Below are 18,484 nucleotides of genomic sequence, written 5' to 3'. Positions count from 1 at the left end.
CCCCATCAGATTGCCGAGGACGACCTTGTCCCCGTCCTAATTACACTGTAGCTGCTTCATCTTAACGACCATCTTTAATTAACTTTCATGTAGACAGTGGATATCGTCACAAACTTACTGCTAATTGGATCACACTGTGTAATCACTGATCCTTTTATTAATGAAACACAGAAGAGGTTTTTAGTTTTCAATTACATAAAATAAAATAAAAAAACAACAAAAAAAATCCCTGGAATTAATATTTGTAGGTAGAGGACGCCGGCAAAGTCACGGGCAAGGTCATGGCGTGCTGGGGCTTGTTCACATGGCGCAGTTTTCATGCATTGTCTCTATCACAAGAGCCTCGGAGGAGAAAACTGCTTATAGTGCAATCGCCCACGTAATATTCACTTTACACCAGTCGCATGGGCCGGTAAATCTGAACTGGGTCCCAGTCTTCCCCCTACATAGCGGATCAGTCATCAGTCCGCGCGCTGTGCACACACAGAGGATTTGTAGCAATTATCCCAGTAATCAAGGCAGATTTTATAGGCATTGCTGAAATCTGTACAAACACTGCCCCCCTGTGGATGAACAGGTGTACTGCAATACACGGCAAGGACAAGACCCGAGCACTGGCGACCATAGTGTAACCTCACCATAGCCTGGAAATACGGCAGAGATGTCAAATGTCAACTTTAGCTGCCAGCAGCAGACATTATTAAAGAGCAACAATCACAGCTGCATCCACAACCATGAAACACAGAGCTTTCACCCTTGTATATTAGGGGAACTGAGGTAAGTAATTAATGGATTATTATATCTCACTCTTAAAAGGGGCTTGTCCCAAATAAAAACATGTCACCTCTCCACAAAATAGGGGTTAAATGTATGATTGCAGGGGGTACGAATACTGGGAGCCCCCCTGATCAAGAGATAAGGGGCCCAAATAAGTCACCGCAAACCCCTGATGCTGTGTTGTATAGCTGCTGGGGTTTGCTGCCAGGGTCAACACTGAATCAGCTACTGATCGGCTGCAGCAGTCACTTGTCATCCAAACTGGTAGAAAGAGATGGAAATCATGGGGACTGTTATTTCCATCTCACTTGGAGTGCGACCGCTGCAGCCAATCAGAAGCAGCAGCTACCTAGAGTATAATATGGAGTGAGGGCAGGAATATGGGGCTTTATCAGATAAAAAGATAACTTCAAAGGGATCTAGTAACGCAGAGCATCGCAGCTATGATAGAAAGGGGTCAGGACACGCAGAGCATCGCAGCTATGATAGAAAGGAGTCAGGACACGCAGAGCATCGCAGCTATGATAGAAAGGAGTCAGGACACGCAGAGCATCGCAGCTATGATGGAAAGGAGACAGGACACGCAGAGCATCACAGCTATGATAGAAAGGAGTCAGGACACGCAGAGCATCGCAGCTATGATGGAAAGGAGTCAGGACACGCAGAGCATCGCAGCTATGATAGAAAGGAGTCAGGACACGCAGAGCATCGCAGCTATGATAGAAAGGAGTCAGGACACGCAGAGCATCACAGCTATGATAGAAAGGAGTCAGGACACGCAGAGCATCGCAGCTATGATAGAAAGGAGTCAGGACACGCAGAGCATCGCAGCTATGATGGAAAGGAGACAGGACACGCAGAGCATCACAGCTATGATAGAAAGGAGTCAGGACACGCAGAGCATCGCAGCTATGATGGAAAGGAGTCAGGACACGCAGAGCATCGCAGCTATGATAGAAAGGGGTCAGGACCTGCAGAACATCGCAGCTATGATAGAAAGGAGTCAGGACACGCAGAGCATCGCAGCTATGATAGAAAGGAGTCAGGACACGCAGAGCATCGCAGCTATGATAGAAAGGAGTCAGGACACGCAGAGCATCGCAGCTATGATGGAAAGGAGACAGGACACGCAGAGCATCACAGCTATGATAGAAAGGAGTCAGGACACGCAGAGCATCGCAGCTAAGATAGAAAGGAGTCAGGACACACAGAGCATCGCAGCTAAGATAGAAAGGAGTCAGGACACGCAGAGCATCGCAGCTAAGATAGAAAGGAGTCAGGACACGCAGAGCATCACAGCTATGATAGAAAGGAGTCAGAACACGCAGAGCATCGCAGCTATGATGGAAAGGAGTCAGGACAGGCAGAGCATCACAGCTATGATAGAAAGGAGTCAGGACACGCAGAGCATCGCAGCTATGATGGAAAGGAGTCAGGACACGCAGAGCATCGCAGCTATGATAGAAAGGAGTCAGGACACGCAGAGCATCACAGCTATGATAGAAAGGAGTCAGGACACGCAGAGCATCGCAGCTATGATGGAAAGGAGTCAGGACAGGCAGAGCATCACAGCTATGATAGAAAGGAGTCAGGACACGCAGAGCATCGCAGCTATGATGGAAAGGAGTCAGGACACGCAGAGCATCGCAGCTATGATGGAAAGGAGTCAGTATACGCAGAGCATCACAGCTATGATAGAAAGGAATCAGGACATGCAAAGCATCGCAGCTATGATGGAAAGGAGTCAGGACACGCAGAGCATCGCAGCTATGATGGAAAGGAGTCATGACACGCAGAGCATCGCAGCTATGATAGAAAGGAGTCAGGACCTGCAGAACATCGCAGCTATGATAGAAAGGAGTCAGGACACGCAGAGCATCGCAGCTATGATAGAAAGGAGTCAGGACACGCAGAGCATCGCAGCTATGATAGAAAGGAGTCAGGACACGCAGAGCATCGCAGCTATGATAGAAAGGAGTCAGGACACGCAGAGCATCGCAGCTATGATAGAAAGGAGTCAGGGCACGCAGAGCATCGCAGCTATGATAGAAAGGAGTCAGGACACGCAGAGCATCGCAGCTATGATAGAAAGGAGTCAGGACACGCAGAGCATCGCAGCTATGATAGAAAGGAGTCAGGACACGCAGAGCATCGCAGCTATGATAGAAAGGAGTCAGGACACACAGAGCATCGCAGCTAAGATAGAAAGGAGTCAGGACACGCAGAGCATCGCAGCTAAGATAGAAAGGAGTCAGGACACGCAGAGCATCGCAGCTATGATAGAAAGGAGTCAGAACACGCAGAGCATCGCAGCTATGATGGAAAGGAGTCAGGACAGGCAGAGCATCACAGCTATGATAGAAAGGAGTCAGGACACGCAGAGCATCGCAGCTATGATGGAAAGGAGTCAGGACACGCAGAGCATCGCAGCTATGATAGAAAGGAGTCAGGACACGCAGAGCATCACAGCTATGATAGAAAGGAGTCAGGACACGCAGAGCATCGCAGCTATGATGGAAAGGAGTCAGGACAGGCAGAGCATCACAGCTATGATAGAAAGGAGTCAGGACACGCAGAGCATCGCAGCTATGATGGAAAGGAGTCAGGACACGCAGAGCATCGCAGCTATGATGGAAAGGAATCAGGACACGCAGAGCATCGCAGCTATGATAGAAAGGGGTCAGGACCTGCAGAGCATCACAGCTATGATAGAAAGGAGTCAGGACACGCAGAGCATCGCAGCTATGATAGAAAGGAGTCAGTATACGCAGAGCATCACAGCTATGATAGAAAGGAATCAGGACATGCAAAGCATCGCAGCTATGATGGAAAGGAGTCAGGACACGCAGAGCATCGCAGCTATGATGGAAAGGAGTCAGGACACGCAGAGCATCGCAGCTATGATAGAAAGGAGTCAGGACCTGCAGAACATCGCAGCTATGATAGAAAGGAGTCAGGACACGCAGAGCATCGCAGCTATGATAGAAAGGAGTCAGGACACGCAGAGCATCGCAGCTATGATAGAAAGGAGTCAGGACACGCAGAGCATCGCAGCTATGATAGAAAGGAGTCAGGACACGCAGAGCATCGCAGCTATGATAGAAAGGAGTCAGGGCACGCAGAGCATCGCAGCTATGATAGAAAGGAGTCAGGACACGCAGAGCATCGCAGCTATGATAGAAAGGAGTCAGGACACGCAGAGCATCGCAGCTATGATAGAAAGGAGTCAGGACACGCAGAGCATCGCAGCTATGATAGAAAGGAGTCAGGACATGCAGAGCATCGCAGCTATGATAGAAAGGGGTCAGGACCTGCAGAACATCGCAGCTATGATAGAAAGGAGTCAGGACACGCAGAGCATCGCAGCTATGATAGAAAGGAGTCAGGACACGCAGAGCATCGCAGCTATGATAGAAAGGAGTCAGGACACGCAGAGCATCGCAGCTATGATGGAAAGGAGACAGGACACGCAGAGCATCACAGCTATGATAGAAAGGAGTCAGGACACGCAGAGCATCGCAGCTAAGATAGAAAGGAGTCAGGACACACAGAGCATCGCAGCTAAGATAGAAAGGAGTCAGGACACGCAGAGCATCGCAGCTAAGATAGAAAGGAGTCAGGACACGCAGAGCATCGCAGCTATGATAGAAAGGAGTCAGAACACGCAGAGCATCGCAGCTATGATGGAAAGGAGTCAGGACAGGCAGAGCATCACAGCTATGATACAAAGGAGTCAGGACACGCAGAGCATCGCAGCTATGATGGAAAGGAGTCAGGACACGCAGAGCATCGCAGCTATGATAGAAAGGAGTCAGGACACGCAGAGCATCACAGCTATGATGGAAAGGAGTCAGGACACGCAGAGCATCGCAGCTATGATGGAAAGGAATCAGGACACGCAGAGCATCGCAGCTATGATGGAAAGGAGTCAGGACAGGCAGAGCATCACAGCTATGATACAAAGGAGTCAGGACACGCAGAGCATCGCAGCTATGATGGAAAGGAGTCAGGACACGCAGAGCATCGCAGCTATGATAGAAAGGAGTCAGGACACGCAGAGCATCACAGCTATGATGGAAAGGAGTCAGGACACGCAGAGCATCGCAGCTATGATAGAAAGGAGTCAGGACACGCAGAGCATCGCAGCTATGATGGAAAGGAGTCAGGACAGGCAGAGCATCACAGCTATGATAGAAAGGAGTCAGGACACGCAGAGCATCGCAGCTATGATGGAAAGGAGTCAGGACACGCAGAGCATCGCAGCTATGATGGAAAGGAATCAGGACACGCAGAGCATCGCAGCTATGATAGAAAGGGGTCAGGACCTGCAGAGCATCGCAGCTATGATAGAAAGGAGTCAGGACACGCAGAGCATCGCAGCTATGATAGAAAGGAGTCAGTATACGCAGAGCATCACAGCTATGATAGAAAGGAATCAGGACATGCAAAGCATCGCAGCTATGATGGAAAGGAGTCAGGACACGCAGAGCATCGCAGCTATGATGGAAAGGAGTCAGGACACGCAGAGCATCGCAGCTATGATAGAAAGGAGTCAGGACCTGCAGAACATCGCAGCTATGATAGAAAGGAGTCAGGACACGCAGAGCATCGCAGCTATGATAGAAAGGAGTCAGGACACGCAGAGCATCGCAGCTATGATAGAAAGGAGTCAGGACACGCAGAGCATCGCAGCTATGATAGAAAGGAGTCAGGACACGCAGAGCATCGCAGCTATGATAGAAAGGAGTCAGGGCACGCAGAGCATCGCAGCTATGATAGAAAGGAGTCAGGACACGCAGAGCATCGCAGCTATGATAGAAAGGAGTCAGGACACGCAGAGCATCGCAGCTATGATAGAAAGGAGTCAGGACACGCAGAGCATCGCAGCTATGATAGAAAGGAGTCAGGACATGCAGAGCATCGCAGCTATGATAGAAAGGGGTCAGGACCTGCAGAACATCGCAGCTATGATAGAAAGGAGTCAGGACACGCAGAGCATCGCAGCTATGATAGAAAGGAGTCAGGACACGCAGAGCATCGCAGCTATGATAGAAAGGAGTCAGGACACGCAGAGCATCGCAGCTATGATAGAAAGGAGTCAGGACATACAGAGCATCACAGCTATGATAGAAAGGAGTCAGGGCACGCAGAGCATCGCAGCTATGATAGAAAGGAGTCAGGGCACGCAGAGCATCGCAGCTATGATAGAAAGGAGTCAGGACACGCAGAGCATCACAGCTATGATAGAAAGGAGTCAGGACACGCAGAGCATCGCAGCTATGATAGAAAGGAGTCAGGACACGCAGAGCATCGCAGCTATGATAGAAAGGAGTCAGGACACGCAGAGCATCGCAGCTATGATAGAAAGGAGTCAGGACATGCAGAGCATCGCAGCTATGATAGAAAGGGGTCAGGACCTGCAGAACATCGCAGCTATGATAGAAAGGAGTCAGGACACGCAGAGCATCGCAGCTATGATAGAAAGGAGTCAGGGCACGCAGAGCATCGCAGATATGATAGAAAGGAGTCAGGACACGCAGAGCATCGCAGCTATGATAGAAAGGGGTCAGGACCTGCAGAACATCGCAGCTATGATAGAAAGGAGTCAGGACACGCAGAGCATCGCAGCTATGATAGAAAGGAGTCAGGACACGCAGAGCATCGCAGCTATGATAGAAAGGAGTCAGGACACGCAGAGCATCGCAGCTATGATAGAAAGGAGTCAGGGCACGCAGAGCATCGCAGCTATGATAGAAAGGAGTCAGGACCCGCAGAGCATCGCAGCTATGATAGAAAGAAGTCAGGACACGCAGAGCATCACAGCTATGATAGAAAGGAGTCAGGACACGCAGAGCATCGCAGCCATGATGGAAAGGAGTCAGAACACGAAGAGCATCGCAGCCATGATGGAAAGGAGTCAGGACACGCAGAGCATCACAGCTATGATAGAAAGGAGTCAGGACACGCAGAGCATCGCAGCTATGATAGAAAGGAGTCAGGACATGCAGAGCATCGCAGCTATGATAGAAAGGAGTCAGGACACGCAGAGCATCGCAGCTATGATAGAAAGGAGTCAGGACACGCAGAGCATCGCAGCTATGATAGAAAGGAGTCAGGACACGCAGAGCATCGCAGCTATGATAGAAAGGAGTCAGGACACGCACAGCATCGCAGCTATGATAGAAAGGAGTCAGGACACGCAGAGCATCGCAGCTATGATAGAAAAGAGTCAGGACACGCAGAGCATCGCAGCTATGATGGAGAGGAGTCAGGACATGCAGAGCATCGCAGCTATGATAGAAAGGAGTCAGGACCTGAAGAGCATCGCAGCTATGATAGAAAGGAGTCAGGACATGCAGAGCATCGCAGCTATGATAGAAAGGAGTCAGGACCTGCAGAACATCGCAGCTATGATAGAAAGGGGTCAGGACACGCAGAGCATCGCAGCTATGATAGAAAGGAGTCAGGACACGCAGAGCATCGCAGCTATGATAGAAAGGAGTCAGGACACGCAGATCATTACAGCTATGATAGAAAGGAGTCAGGACCTGCAGAGCATCGCAGCTGTGATAGAAAGGAGTCAGGACATGCAGAGCATCGCAGCTATGATAGAATGGAGTCGGGACACGCAGAGCATCGCAGCTATGATAGAAAGGAGTCAGGAGACGCAGAGCATCGCAGCTATGATAGAAAGGAGTCAGGACACGCAGAGCATCGCAGGTTGCTTTACACTACACAGTATTAGGCAAGTAGTGTTAACATTATGGCTGATCACTGTACGTATGATAAAAGATGCACAAAAGGACCAGGGGCATTAATTAATTCATATTATTATTATTGTGGCTGAATTTTGCTTCTACTAAATATTCTCCATCTCCTGATGATTCTCAGGATCAGATCTGTAATAGAGCGGAAATGCATCGGATTTATCTCCAGAACCGGAGAGAAGGTCTGCAGATAAAGATGGACGCTGAACATCGCACTAAGGAACAATTATCTGATACATAAGAAGCGACACAAGAGGAATCTGGACCTTCATATACATTGAAGAAAAGTGTGAAAGCGTCTTATAAAGTCATTTCCACACAATCTGTGGAGGACACATGACATGTACAGACACAACAAGTGCACATCAGCTGCCGATACCATTCAGATTACTGATGAAACCGTCACCAACATCATTCTGGGGAAAGCAACCAATGTCCTCACATCACACAGCCAGAAAGACCGCGCCACGTATAGTCTTATACATAAGAGGTAGTATGATAGTAGTTATATTCTTGAACATAGGGGGCAGTATTATAGTAGTTATATCCTTGTACATAGGAGCAGTATTATAGTAGTTATATTCTTGTACATAGGGGGCAGTATTATAGTAGTTATATCCTTGTACATAGGAGCAGTATTATAGTAGTTATATTCTTGTACGTAGGGGGCAGTATTATAATAGTTATATTCTTGTACATAGGGAGCAGTATTATAGTAGTTATATTCTTGTACATAGGAGCAGTATTATAGTAGTTATATTCTTGTACATAGGGGGTAGTATTATAGTAGTTATATTCTTGTACATAGGAGCAGTATTATAGTAGTTATATTCTTGTATATAGGGAGCAGTATTATAGTAGTTATATTCTTGTACATAGGAGCAGTATTATAGTAGTTATATTCTTGTATATAGGGGCAGTATTATAGTAGTTATATTCTTGTACGTAGGGGGCAGTATTATAATAGTTATATTCTTGTACATAGGAGCAGTATTATAGTAGTTATATTCTTGTACATAGGGGGCAGTATTATAGTAGTTATATTCTTGTACATAGGAGCAGTATTATAGTAGTTATATTCTTGTACATAGGGGGTAGTATTATAGTAGTTATATTCTTGTACATAGGAGCAGTATTATAGTAGTTATATTCTTGTATATAGGGAGCAGTATTATAGTAGTTATATTCTTGTACATAGGAGCAGTATTATAGTAGTTATATTCTTGTATATAGGGGCAGTATTATAGTAGTTATATTCTTGTACATAGGGGGCAGTATTATAGTAGTGATATTCTTATACATAGGTCAGTATTATAGTAGTTATATTCTTGTATATAGGGGCAGTATTATAGTAGTTATATTCCTGTACATAGGAGCAGTATTATAGTAGTTATATTCTTGTATATAGGGGCAGTATTATAGTAGTTATATTCTTGTATATAAGGGCAGTATTATTTATATTCTTTTACATAGGGGGCAGTATTATAGTAGTTATATTCTTGTACATAGGGGACAGTATTATAGTAGTTATATTCTTGTACATAGTGGACAGTATTATAGTAGTTATATTCTTGTACATAGAGGCAGTATTATAGTAGTTATATTCTTGTATATAGGGGCAGTATTATAGTAGTTATATTCTTGTATATAGGGGCAGTATTATAGTAGTTATATTCTTGTACATAGGGGCAGTATTATAGTTATATTCTTGTACATAGGGGCAGTATTATAGTAGTTATATTCTTGTACATAGGAGCAGTATTATAGTAGTTATATTCCTGTACATAGGAGCAGTATTATAGTAGTTATATTCTTTTATATAGGAGCAGTATTATAATAGTTATATTCTTGTACATAAGGGGCAGTATTATAGTAGTTATATTCTTGTACATAGGGCAGTATTATAGTAGATATATTCTTGTATATAGGGGCAGTATTATAGTAGTTATATTCTTTTATATAGGAGCAGTATTATAATAGTTATATTCTTGTACATAGGGGCAGTATTATAGTAGTTATATTCTTGTACATAGGGCAGTATTATAGTAGATATATTCTTGTATATAGGGGCAGTATTATAGTAGTTATATTCTTGTATATAGGGGGCAGTATTATAGTAGTTATATTCTTGTACATAGGAGCAGTATTATAGTAGATATATTCTTGTACATAGGAGCAGTATTATAGTAGATATATTCTTGTACATAGGAGCAGTATTATAGTAGTTATATTCTTGTACATAGGGCAGTATTATAGTAGATATATTCTTGTATATAGGGGCAGTATTATAGTAGTTATATTCTTGTACATAGGGGCAGTATTATAGTAGTTATATTCTTGTACATAGGAGCAGTATTATAGTAGTTATATTCTTGTACATAGGAGCAGTATTATAGTAGATATATTCTTGTACATAGGAGCAGTATTATAGTAGTTATATTCTTGTACATAGGGCAGTATTATAGTAGATATATTCTTGTATATAGGGGCAGTATTATAGTAGTTATATTCTTGTACATAGGGGCAGTATTATAGTAGTTATATTCTTGTACATAGGAGCAGTATTATAGTAGTTATATTCTTGTATATAGGAGCAGTATTATAGTAGATATATTCTTGTACATAGGAGCAGTATTATAGTAGTTATATTCTTGTACATAGGGGCAGTATTATAGCAGTTATATTCTTGTACATAGGGGGCAGTATTATAGTAGTTATATTCTTGTACATAGAGGCAGTATTATAGTAGTTATATTCTTGTACATAGGGGCAGTATTATAGTAGATATATTCTTGTAGATAGAGAGCAGTATTATAGTAGTTATATTCTTGTATATAGGAGCAGTATTATAGTAGATATATTCTTGTACATAGGAGCAGTATTATAGTAGATATATTCTTGTACATAGGAGCAGTATTATAGTAGTTATATTCTTGTACATAGCAGCAGTATTATAGTAGTTATATTCTTGTACATAGGGGGCAGTATTATAGTAGTTATATTCTTGTACATAGAGGCAGTATTATAGTAGTTATATTCTTGTACATAGGGGCAGTATTATAGTAGATATATTCTTGTAGATAGAGAGCAGTATTATAGTAGTTATATTCTTGTATATAGGAGCAGTATTATAGTAGATATATTCTTGTACATAGGAGCAGTATTATAGTAGATATATTCTTGTACATAGGAGCAGTATTATAGTAGATATATTCTTGTACATAGGAGCAGTATTATAGTAGATACATTCTTGTACATTTTCATAAAATACTGTACTATATCTTTATAATACTTTCCTGATCCCTATAACATCCAGTCACCGTTGCAGCTCCCTTAGCGTGACTTAGATACAATTATATCACATACCCACAATCGTCGCCAAATCTCTAAAACGGATTTTCATTAGACGCAGGTGGCAAAAAAATAAAAAAATAAAAATAATGAAATAAATGTAACGCTGAATCTGAGCGGAGATAACGTCCCGGTCGCGGTCGCCGGCGCTCACATTCCAATGCGCACATTTAAATACAACATCTAAATAATCTCATTAGAAGCTGCGGCTGCGATCACTGCCAAAAACAGCTTGGCAGCCGAGGACCGCGGCCTTTTCCAGGCACATTTGTCAAAAGCAATAAAAAGTCTGTGACCCAGCGCTAGAAACACACGGGAGAAAATAAAACCAGCGTCCGCCGAGCCGGTAAAGCTCCGGTTACATCGTCACCACCAGTGTGTACATTGCGATCTCACGTCAGATGAGCGGGGGGCGACGGGGTCCGCACATTGGAAACATTCCCTTTATTTTGCCTAAAAAAAAAAAAAATCACAGTCGTCGCTTACAGTGAAAACAGATTTATGCCGCGCTACAGTGAGCTTTCATTATGCATAAAATGAGATTTTTATTTTGCGCCGCGGATCCCGACAAAAGGAGCCGGATAATGCGCTACCTGAATAATGTAACATGTAATAAGTAATCACAGCTGATCAGCAGCTGCCCAAAAAATCTGCACCGCCAGCAGCGACCAGAGGAGAGGATAAAGGGCCGGTACCCCGGGATGACACCGCAGAATAGAGGAAAGAAAGGCAGATACCGGGTGATTGATATGGACACAGTATAGCGGCACAGCTAGTGCGAGTTATACGGGGAACAAAGCATCAGCCAGCCTCCGACTACAAAGAGCAATTCATGGGGTAAAAGTAGAAATTTCATCTCCAAGATTTGACCCAATAACTTTTGTGCTCATTGTTGTCCACACCAAGAAAACAAAATAAATGACGAATAGTCTGAGCAAAAAGAGTCACTATGAAAGTCACTCAGCCTATGTAAAACAAGCCCTAAACACTCCAATACTACCCCATCTATAAAAGAATATGACTATAATACCGCCCCCTATGTACAAGAATATAACTACTATAATACTGCCTCCTATGTACAAGAATATAACTACTATAATACTGCCCCCTATGTACAAGAATATAACTACTATAATACTGCCTCCTATGTACAAGAATATAACTACTATAATACTGTCCCCTATGTACAAGAATATAACTACTATAATACTGCCCCTATGTACAAGAATATAACTACTATAATACTGCCTCCTATGTACAAGAATATAACTACTATAATACTGCCTCCTATGTACAAGAATATAACTACTATAATACTGCCCCCTATGTACAAGAATATAACTACTATAATACTGCCTCCTATGTACAAGAATATAACTACTATAATACTGTCCCCTATGTACAAGAATATAACTACTATAATACTTCCCCTATATACAAGAATATAACTACTATAATACTGCCCCCTATGTACAAGAATATAACTACTATAATAATGCCCCCTATGTACAAGAATATAACTACTATAATACTGCCCCTATGTACAAGAATATAACTACTATAATACTGCCTCCTATGTACAAGAATATAACTACTATAATACTGCCTCCTATGTACAAGAATATAACTACTATAATACTGCCCCCTATGTACAAGAATATAACTACTATAATACTGCCTCCTATGTACAAGAATATAACTACTATAATACTGTCCCCTATGTACAAGAATATAACTACTATAATACTGCCTCCTATGTACAAGAATATAACTACTATAATAATGCCCCCTATGTACAAGAATATAACTACTATAATACTGCCCCTATGTACAAGAATATAACTACTATAATACTGCCTCCTATGTACAAGAATATAACTACTATAATACTGCCCCTATGTACAAGAATATAACTACTATAATACTGCCCCTATGTACAAGAATATAACTACTATAATACTGCCCCCTATGTACAAGAATATCACTACTATAATACTGCCCCTATATACAAGAATATAACTACTATAATACTGCCCCCTATGTACAAGAATATAACTACTATAATACTGCCCCTATGTACAAGAATATAACTACTATAACACTGCCCCCTATGTACAAGAATATTACTATAATACTGTCCCGTATGTACAAGAATATTACTATAATACTGCCCCCTATGTACAAGAATATAACTACTATAACACTGCTCCTATGTACAAGAATATAACTACTATAATACTGCTCCTATGTACAAGAATATAACTACTATAATACTGCTCCTATGTACAAGAATATAACTACTATAATACTGCTCCTATGTACAAGAATATAACTACTATAATACTGCCCCCTATGTACAAGAATATAACTACTATAATACTGCCCCTATGTACAAGAATATAACTACTATAATACTGCCCCTATGTACAAGAATATAACTACTATAATACTGCCCCCTATGTACAAGAATATAACTACTATAATACTGCCCCTATGTACAAGAATATAACTACTATAATACTGCCCCTATGTACAAGAATATAACTACTATAATACTGCCCCTATGTACAAGAATATAACTACTATAATACTGCTCCTATGTACAAGAATATAACTACTATAATACTGCCGCTATGTACAAGAATACAACTACTATAACACTGCTCCTATGTACAAGAATATAACTACTATAATACTGCCTCCTATGTACAAGAATATAACTACTATAATACTGCCTCCTATGTACAAGAATAAAACTACTATAATACTGCCCCTATGTACAAGAATATAACTACTATAATACTGCCCCTATGTACAAGAATATAACTACTATAATACTACTCTCTATGTACAAGAATATAACTACTATAATACTGCCCCTATGTACAAGAATATAACTACTATAATACTGCCCCTATGTACAAGAATATAACTACTATAATACTGCCCCTATGTACAAGAATATAAGCTACTATAATACTGCCCCTATGTACAAGAATATAACTACTATAATACTGCCCCTATGTACAAGAATATAACTACTATAATACTGCTCCTATGTACAAGAATATAACTACTATAATACTGCCGCTATGTACAAGAATATAACTACTATAACACTGCTCCTATGTACAAGAATATAACTACTATAATACTGCCCCTATGTACAAGAATATAACTACTATAATACTGCCCCTATGTACAAGAATATAGCTACTATAATACTGCCCCTATGTACAAGAATATAACTACTATAATACTGCCCCTATGTATAAGAATATAACTACTATAATACTGCCCCTATGTACAAGAATATAACTACTATAATACTGCCCCTATGTACAAGAATATAACTACTATAATACTGCCCCCATGTACAAGATTATAACTACTATAATACTGCCCCTATGTACAAGAATATAGTTACTATAATACTGCCCCTATGTACAAGAATATAACTACTATAATACTGCCCCTATGTACAAGAATATAGCTACTATAATACTGCCCCTATGTACAAGAATATAACTACTATAATACTGCCCCTATGTATAAGAATATAACTACTATAATACTGCCCCTATGTACAAGAATATAACTACTATAATACTGCCCCTATGTACAAGAATATAAGCTACTATAATACTGCCCCTATGTACAAGAATATAACTACTATAATACTGCCCCTATGTACAAGAATATAACTACTATAATACTGCTCCTATGTACAAGAATATAACTACTATAATACTGCCGCTATGTACAAGAATATAACTACTATAACACTGCTCCTATGTACAAGAATATAACTACTATAATACTGCCCCTATGTACAAGAATATAACTACTATAATACTGCCCCTATGTACAAGAATATAGCTACTATAATACTGCCCCTATGTACAAGAATATAACTACTATAATACTGCCCCTATGTATAAGAATATAACTACTATAATACTGCCCCTATGTACAAGAATATAACTACTATAATACTGCCCCTATGTACAAGAATATAACTACTATAATACTGCCCCCATGTACAAGATTATAACTACTATAATACTGCCCCTATGTACAAGAATATAGCTACTATAATACTGCCCCTATGTACAAGAATATAACTACTATAATACTGCCCCTATGTACAAGAATATAGCTACTATAATACTGCCCCTATGTACAAGAATATAACTACTATAATACTGCCCCTATGTACAAGAATATAACTACTATAATACTGCCCCTATGTACAAGAATATAGTTACTATAATACTGCCCCTATGTACAAGAATATAACTACTATAATACTGCCCCTATGTACAAGAATATAACTACTATAATACTGCCCCTATGTACAAGAATATAACTACTATAATACTGCCCCTATGTACAAGAATATAAGCTACTATAATACTGCCCCTATGTACAAGAATATAACTACTATAATACTGCCCATATGTACAAGAATATAACTACTATAATACTGCCCCTATGTACAAGTCCCTGTTATAAAGGAGATTATAGAAGACATATTACATTTTCTCGTCATATCCGTCTGATGGACATTGCAGGGACATAAGGAGGGCTTTATCGGGGGGATACGGAGCTGGAGCTGTGGGAATCATGGAGTCACTCAGCAGTAGAGGAGATGTTCGGTCACGCAGATGTGTCTATATTAGTGCCGCAGAGTCCTGGGGCGCGCGCTGCACAGACACGTTCCCTCCAGGGACGCCAGCACCACAGGTAGAATATAATGTACCGTACTGCCGGAGATGGGAGATTTGTGTAAATAATTGTACTGGGAAAGAATCATCGCAGTGATGTACCGCACTACAAGTGCTGGAAGATGCCACAAAATACACATTTTCGAAAAATGAGTAAAATGAAATGCTGCAATGTGGCTTATATTAGTGCAAAGTAATGCAGAAAAGAGTACAAGAAAATCTAAATTATTACCACTGTACAGTCTGGGGCAGTGAAGCTACTGGATAACGGCAGGAAAGGCTGGGAGGGGAGATAAAGGAAGTTCCAGCACCCATAGTGCTGGCAGAACGCTGGAAAAAAAACAAACCACCATCCAGAAAAGGTGCAATTAATAAGAATAAGAAGCAGGAGAGTTCCAGGACAAATTACACTGGCATATGCATCAGAAGATGTTAGATGCTCATTATTTGGAGTGACAGTTCTGTAGATAATGAGCATCTATCCTCATCTTTTGATGCATATACCAGTTTAATATGACCTGGAACTGTCCTACTTCTCATGCGCTGTAACTTGCACCTTCTTTGGGTGGATGTTCTTTTTTCAGCACTCTGCCAGCACTATGGGTGCTGGAACTTCCTTTATCTCACCTCCCAGCCTTTCCTGCCATTGTCTAACAGCTTCACTGCCCCAAACGGTACAGTGTCCATACTCCTGTTAATAATTTAAGCTTTGTAACTTGCACCTACTCTGAGTGAACGACTGCTCTTTTTCAGCATTCTGCCAGCACTATAGGTGCCAGAACTTCCTTTATAGTCTTCCCATTATATGTCACCATCACAGATATTCAGGTGCTCTTGGTAATAATTTAAGCTTTTTAACTTGCACCTACTCTGAGTGGACAGTTCTTTTTTTTCCAGCACTATAGGTGCTGTAACTTTCATTATAGTCTTCCCATTATATGTCACCATTACAGATACTCCGGTATCTGTAATGGTGACAGCTATTTAATGGGACAACTGTTCCAGCACTGTTGGTGCTGAAACATCCTTTATCTCACCTCCCAGCCTTTTCCTGCTATTGTCTAATAGCTTCAGTGCCCCAAACTGTACAGTGTCCATGCTCCTGGTAATAGTTGAAGCTTTGTAACTTGCACCTACTCTGAGTAAATGGTTGCTGTTTTTGTTTTTCAGCATTCTGCCAGCACTATGGGTTCTGGAACTTCCTTGGAACTTCCTTTATCTCCCCTCCCAGCCTTTTCCTGCTATTGTCTAATAGCTTCACTATCACAAAATGTAATGCCCATGCTCCTAGTAATAATTTAAGCTTTTTAACTTGCACCTACTCTGAGTGGGCAGTTCTTTTTTTTTATTCTGCCAGCACTACAGGTGCCAGAACTTCCTTTATAGTCTTTCCATTATATGTCACCATCACAGATACTCAGGTGCTCTTGGTGATAATTTAAGCTTTTTAACTTGCACCTACTCTGAGTAGACAGTTGTTCTTTTTTTTCCAGCATTCTGCCAGCACTATAGGTGCTGTAACTTTCTCTTCCCATTATATGTCACCATCACAGATACTCAGGTGCTCTTGGTAATAATTTAAGCTTTTTAACTTGCACCTACTCTGAGTGGACAGTTTTTTTTGTTTTGTTTTTCTTCTCAATATCCTGCCAGCACTACAGGTGCTGGAACTTCCCATTATATGTCACCATCACAGATAGCAACAGCTATTTTATGGGACAACATAGCACATCATGAGGCCTTATTTTGTAGGGTAGAATGTGATCAAGGCTCCGATGCGGAGGTGAAGGTAGTGTAACAATGTATCAGGACCGGAGATATTCCTAATACTGATGTGTTTCGCTAATGTCAGACCGGATACGGCTGTGAGAAGTGTCCAGTACTTCCAGGCCTTCATCTTAAGGAAGGAAACGTTCATTTTCACTGACAGCAAGCAGAGATACTGGTACGTTAAGAATTCAGACACAAAGTATCAGAAAGTTTAAAAAGTCTTTCACAACTTTTTGTCGATATTGTTATTTTTGAGGCTCACTTAGGTCAGGTGCGCTTCTTCTGTAGGACCCCGATGATTCTCAGGGTAAAGCCCTGCTCAGAGCGCGGAGGTGGCCGCACAGACAATGGGAACGACAAAATGCAACAAAGAACATCCCTTTAATGAAGGCGATAATTACAGTCAGATGGTTGTGGGATTGTGTGCCAGTCTCTCCAGTCGTAACGGCGGGGGCACAACGAGGAGACGAGGAGCGGTCTCGGGGCGGAGGACACTTGCTGAGATCTTGCAGTAGAGGGCTCTCAATTACTGCGGAAAATGACTAAGGACTGCTAACAAGGCATCTTCATACAGCAGCACAAACAAAGGAGCGCGCCGAAACCCGAGCGTAATAAGGCAGCTCTGTAATTAGACAAGTGCTGACAGCTGCCGGGAGACAATGGCGGGACGGGGGATTCACGGTCGGACACTTAGCCGCTCTCAGTTTCCCCGCTGATCACATCTCCGCTCGGCTCTTTCTTGCCGGCACCTGCGGAGATATCTACTTACCCACCAGCGAAGCTCCGGAGAACAGGCGAAACTTTACCCCTCTCATTACAGGACGCAATGCCGGCAGACAGCGCGATACCATCACAAATCCCACAGATGGGAAGACCGAACTGGAAACCAGTCAACACAAGCGCCTGAATGGTTCCTGGTTTACAGCTCCCATATGAACATTTAATAAGCAACTCTGCTCCAAACTTCAGCAGGAGCTGAAATCATAATGAAGTCAGAAGGTATCATAAAAACGGGAGAAAAGAGGGCGAGCAACGACGAGACTACTCACCAGGGATGCTTTAATGTTACATTATCCAGTGACGTTACTCTGT

General features: G+C 41.9%; 1 protein-coding gene across 1 annotated transcript in view; it reads right to left on the bottom strand.

Annotated features, from left to right (window-relative positions):
- PEPD (peptidase D) overlaps positions 1–18,484 on the bottom strand; it is a 200,076-nt gene that overhangs the window by 37,757 nt on the left and 143,835 nt on the right.

This window comes from Anomaloglossus baeobatrachus, chromosome 10, assembly GCF_048569485.1.
Source record: "Anomaloglossus baeobatrachus isolate aAnoBae1 chromosome 10, aAnoBae1.hap1, whole genome shotgun sequence".
Classification (NCBI taxonomy): Eukaryota; Metazoa; Chordata; class Amphibia; order Anura; family Aromobatidae; genus Anomaloglossus; species Anomaloglossus baeobatrachus.
Note: the sequence above shows the minus strand (reverse complement) of the source record. Positions and strands in the feature narration are given on the sequence as shown.